This window comes from Panthera onca, chromosome A1 (genome assembly GCF_046562875.1).
Source record: "Panthera onca isolate mPanOnc1 chromosome A1, mPanOnc1 haplotype 2, whole genome shotgun sequence".
NCBI classification, from domain to species: domain Eukaryota; kingdom Metazoa; phylum Chordata; class Mammalia; order Carnivora; family Felidae; genus Panthera; species Panthera onca.
In genome coordinates this window covers 199,381,840-199,387,839 of record NC_138339.1, presented here as the reverse complement: position 1 = coordinate 199,387,839, position 6,000 = coordinate 199,381,840, and the positions used below count along the sequence as shown (strand labels likewise).

Below are 6,000 nucleotides of genomic sequence, written 5' to 3'. Positions count from 1 at the left end.
TGCTGGGGATATGTTCCAAGACTCCCCCCCCCAGTGGAAACCTGAAAGTGCAGATAGCACTGAACCCTATATATACCGTGTTTTCCCCATGCATGCAAACCTATGACAAGGTTTAATTTACAAATTAGGCATGGGAAGAGATTAACAACAATAATTAATAATAAAATAGAATAATTATAACAATATACTGTAATAACAGTTATGTGAATGTGGTTTCTCTTTTAAAATATCTTATGGTACCATACTCACCCTTTTTGTGATGTGAGATAATAAAATGCCTATATGATGAGGTGAAGTGAAGTCAATGATGTAGGCATTGTTACATAGTGTTAGGCTACTATTGACCTTCTGGCAATAAGTCAGAAGGAGGATCATCTGCTTCCAGACCATGGTTGATCACAGGTAACTAAAACCACAGGAAAAAACAAAACAAAATGAAAACATAGATAAGTGGGGGACTACTGTACTGCCAAGGAAACCTACTAATCAGAATTAGGATTCGCTTTCATGAAGACAAAGCAGTTGAATTGATATTTGTGAGATGAATGGGGGTTTACTGAATGAAGGGTGGAAGAAATATGTTCAGGCAAAAGAAAGCATGTGGTAAAAGGGGACATGACACATGTGATGAACAGAAAGATTCCAGTGTGACCAGAGCCCCGACAAATTGGAGAAGAGTGGTCCAAAACAAGGATGGAGAAAACAGGATAAGACAACTGGAATAATACAGTGTTGTACGCTTATAAACTGTTAAGAGGGTAGATTTCATATTAAGTGTTCTTAACCCCCCCCACACACACACATGCACATGCACACACGCATGCACACACAAAGGGACACAAGAAATCTTCTGAAGATGATGAATATGTTTATTACCTTGATTGTGGTGATGGTATCATGAGAGTATACATATGTCCAATTTCAACAAAATGTATACATTAAATATGTACATTTTTTTGTACATTAAATATATCTTCATAAAGCTAGGAGACAAACAGACAACATAGATACCAAAATAAATGGAAAAAAAAAAAAAAACCTAGCTCAGACAAAGCAGAATATACCAGTTTAAAATATTAGGCTTTTCCTGGCTCACAGAAAGCAGAAAGATTTCAGGTATGGACTAACATGGTTAGATTATCAGGTTTTAAAAATATCATTGCGTCTGAAATATGGAGATAAGATAAAAGAAAATCAAAGACCAATGAAAAGGCTGTAGTAGTCCAGATGGAAAATGATGGTGGCTTAAACTACTGAATAGGAATGAGATGGAGGGAAGTGAATGAATGAAGAGATATTTGTGATGTAAAAATCATAAGATTGGTGATAGATTAAAATAGAAAAGGACATAGAGGGGGAGAAATCAAAATCAAAGTTAGCTTTCAACAAACAAACAAACAAACAAATCCTTAAACAATGAAATTTGATGAGCTTCTGAGTTGGTGAACACATCCAAGTTCTGGGAAGGTGGCAAACACCAGTTCCAAAGGGATCGAGGCTCCTCAGTCATGACATCTCAGTGCCCTTCCTGACTCACTGGCTGTTTATCTGTGACTTTTATAATAAAGTTGGTACACATAAAAAGAAAAGTTAACTTTCAAATTCCTGGCTTGTGAAATGAAATGAACAGTGTCTCTATTTATTAAGGGAAAAATAATTGGAGCGAAGCCATGTTTGGGAGATTGACAAGGAAAAGCAAGATTATTAGCTACTTTTTGGACTTGTTGGTTTGTTGTACTTTTGCAATATACACATGGAAATGTCAAGAAGGTAGTTGATTATCTCATAGATTAGACCAGAAGCAATTTGATAAATATCATAGAGGGCATAGAAGAAATTATGACAGGATTTAGAAGAGAATCTGGGACAGAATTTTGGGTATTTCCAATATCTTAACAGTTGCATACAGACATACAAACCTGTAAAGGAAATGAAGAATTTGTTGCCAAAAAAGACATTAGAAGAATAACAAGGGCATGATTTCATAGTCATAAAAGCCTATGGAAAGGAGATCTTTCAAGAAAAAGGAATGTTGAAAAATACTGAATACTTTTCAGCAGTCAAATTATATGATGACAAAATATATATGTGAGCATAGTGACTAGCACAAATGGTGTCTTTGGAACAGAATATTTGACTGATGGTAAGAATGATCTTCCTCTAACCAAAGTTAAGAGGAAAAGCTGAATTCAAAAGAGAAAAAGAAGTGATATTATAGGGTTCTTGAGACCAGATAGATCTGAGGGGTAGGTATGGACTGACCTTACAGAGGTCAAAGGACAGGTCCTCAATTTTACAAAAAGGCAGGGAAAAGTTGGGTTTGTTTGTATACAGGTTGATTTATATAGTAGTAGGAGATTTAGAGCACTCTAATGTAATAACATCTAATTTCTCTGTGAAATACATGTCAAGTCATTTTTGGGGAGGAAGTGGAACTTGAAGAATATTTATTTGTTTGGAGTGAAGCAGGGAGATTCACAGGTTCGAATTAGATGAAGAATGTTTTACACTGCAGAGCATGGAAAAGGAATGAATGAATGAATGAATGAGATGAATAGAGTAATGAGATGAAGTTGACAAAAAGATTATGAAAGCGTAGTTAAGGGACACAATTAACTCAGCTAAAAATCTGTGAAAGTCTCATGAAAAATGATTTATGGGCTGAGTCTAGAAAGACAAATAGGAAATTATCAGGGAAGGGAGAAACATTATTAGCAAAGGAAGCATAATTTAGAGAAGCAGGCATTAGAGTACCTTCAAGAATTTCAGTGTGGGGGCATCTCGGTGGCTCAGTGGGTTAAGCATCCAACTTTGGCTCAGGTCATGATCTCATGGTTAGTGAGTTCAAGCCCCACATCAGGCTCTGTGCTGACAGCTCAGAGCCTGGAGCCTGCTTCAGATTCTACGTCTCCCTCTCCCTCTGCCTTACTCTTGCTCTCTCTCTCTCTCTCTCTAAAATAAATAAATATTAAAAAAAAAAGATTTCAGCATGGCTAAAGTCAGCAGTGTGCCAGAATGGTTCTGCCATGCTTCCACGTAAGGCATGCAGCTGGTCTGTGGCTCTGTTTTAGGTGCTCTGACAGTGGTGGCTCTTTTCTCCCCCACCAAAAATATCCTGGCAAAGACCCAAATTTAGGTGAGAGAATCAGTGAGGAAAATGTACTTACCATGTTATTCTTGCAGGTTGAGTAACTTACCCTCATTCCAAAAGACAAATTAAGACAGTTACTCTCTCAGAACAGTTAATAAACTAACTGAACTTTCTCATGGCTGTTCATAAAAATGAATTCAAAGTGAAAATATGATATGTGCATTCTTTTCTATCACTTTTTGTTATTCTCATTTTTACTATCATGGGTTTTGTGAGTGATGACTTCTGAAGAAGTAAAAAAAAATACAATCTATTTTAGCACTGCAATTAATGACATTAGAAAATTGATATTAATTACTAAAGTGAATTATACTAATAATAATCTAATTTTCTCATATGTAATATCCAATGAGAGGATTAATGGCTATTGTTTAATTCGTTTTTTTTTTTTGCTAGTAAACTTAATGTTTTTATGTCAATTTTTATTACCGTGTTTATTATTCTTGGGAGTTTTCATACATCAACCATGTGTTTATGGGTATGTTCTAGAGCATAATTTTCCGATGATTTGAATAAATGATTTGAAAACATAATTCAACACTATCATTATTCACAGCATAAGTGCTTTGTTGTATTCCATATTTACAGATATGTATCATGTTGACACTGTGTGTTCAAACATTGAGTTGCATAATGATACAAAATTTGAAATGGCATTAATACTCTGTCAAACTTTTGATACAAGACTAATAATGAAATAGGTTTGCTATATTAGCAGCTATAACATATGAAATTCCTAAAACTGTATAATTCCTAACGATTTAAGAGATCCTTTTTGTCATCTTTTAATTTTCTAAGGTGCATATTCTTATCTAAATGCATATATTGTTTTATTTTTTAAAGTGTATTTATTTATTTTGAGAAAAAGAGAGCATGCTCACGAGTGGGGGAGAGGGACAGAGAGAAAGGGAGAGAGAGAATTCCAAGCAGGCTTCATGCTTTCAGCGCAGGGCATGACGTGGCACTCCATCCCACAAACTGCAAGATCATGACCTGAGCCGAAATCGAGAGTCGGAGGCTTGACAACTGAACCACTCAGGTGCCCCAAAACACATATATTGTTTTAATGTATTTTTTTTCTCTTTCCTTGTTTGGTACTCTGTGTTGACTAGACATAAAAGAGCCAGCTCGAAGTGGTTACTTCATGAATACATAGGGTTAAATGTGTAATTTGTCAATGGCTTTTAATTATCTTAAAACAGATTTCACATTTTTCATTTTCAATTATTTTATGTTGTCTTCTTCACGACATTGAATTTTAGCCAGGTTCTTTTCAAAATATTTTTTCGTAAGAGCCAAAACACAACACTTAATTTTTAAATAATATACGAATGTAATCGTTACATACATCATTTGGAGCGTTTGGCTACACGTGAAAGACAACATAAAATTGGCTTAAATCATAAGAACGTATATTTTTTAGTTAACTTCCAAAGTCAATGGTCCAGTTGTTGATTCTGTGAATGAGAGAACCACCCATTTCCCAGTACACCCCATTCTTCCACTAGGTATCAGGATTATGTGGGTGATGCCCTACTCACAGTTGCAAGATGGCTGCTGCAATCACAGCATCTTTCCCACTCAGCTCTCTCCATAAGGGAAGAAGTAGCAAATAGAAAGAAAGACAGGGGCCCCTGGGTGGCTCAGTCGGTTGAGTGACTCTTGGTTTCTGCTTAGGTCATGATCTCACAGTCATGGGATAGAGCCTTGCATGGGCTCTGTGTTGACAGCATGGAACCTGCTTGGGATTCTCTCTCTCCCCCTCCCTCTTCCCTGTTTGCATTCTCTCTGTTTCTCTCTCTCTCAAAATAAATAAATAAATAAACATTAAAAAATTAAAAGGAAAGAAAGAAGAGAGAGAGAGAGGAAATATTTTTCTTTGTGTAGTTTTGGAATGGGTTAGTATAATAAGAATAAATTTAATTTTTATGATACTTATTCGTGGAGTAGGCATGAAGTACTTGAAAATATTGTTTCTTAGTTTCTTACTAATAACTTGTTTCATTATATTTCATATACCTCAGGTGTTCATTCTTCTTTCCTTTCTCTCTCTCTCTCTCTCTCAAAATTATTTCATGCTGGCCTCAAATTCTGTGCTTCTAAGTCAAAACCCAATCCAATTATTTTCTTATATCAAGAAGTCAGCAGTTGTTTTCTGTGCCCACAGACACAAAAATAAAAACTTTGCTTCTGCTATGGTGAAATACACATTTTAGAAGATATTTGAACTCAAATAAATTTTTACTTCTTAATTCCCTCCTTCTGGAAGGTCAGCTTCTCCATAGGAAACTTTTCCTTGGTCTTTTATTTTAAATTTTTTAATGTTTATTTATTTATTTTGAGAGAGAAAGAGAAAGCAGGGGAGGGGCAGAGAGAGATGGAGAGAGAATCCCAAGAAGGATCCATGCTGTTAGCGCCGAGCCCGATGCGGGGCTTGAACTCACAAACCATGAGATTATTACCTGAGCCAGAATCAGAGTCGGACACAACCAACTGGGCCATCCAGGTGCCCCAAAAACTTTTTCCTTGGTCTTTTTAAAATGCTTGACATTTTCTAATATTACAAAAAACAAAAACAAAGTTTAATTGCTCATGGCACGACTTTCATACAGTAACTTATTTTTTTATTTCTAATTTCCAAATGATCTCTTTTCCATTAATACTTCTGTCATTATCTATTCCTACTGTCTCCGACACAACATCTAACTACGTGGTCTTCTCTCAATGCTCCCAAGCATGAATACCTCAATTATTTTTATTCAATAGCTTTATTTGCTCACACATCTAACATTTACTGTTTATCAACAGTTACATTTATTGTTTATCTAACAATCTAACAATTATTGTTT

At 35.5% G+C, this 6,000-nt stretch overlaps 1 long non-coding RNA gene across 2 annotated transcripts in view; it reads left to right on the top strand.

The window, feature by feature from the left end:
- Positions 1-339: 339 nt before the first annotated feature.
- LOC132680286 (uncharacterized) overlaps positions 340-6,000 on the top strand; it is a 54,314-nt gene continuing 48,653 nt past the window's right edge. For both annotated transcript variants that reach the window (XR_013554345.1, XR_013554337.1), the window contains exon 1: positions 340-402. This is a non-coding gene — a long non-coding RNA (uncharacterized LOC132680286). The remainder of the gene's footprint in view (positions 403-6,000) is intronic.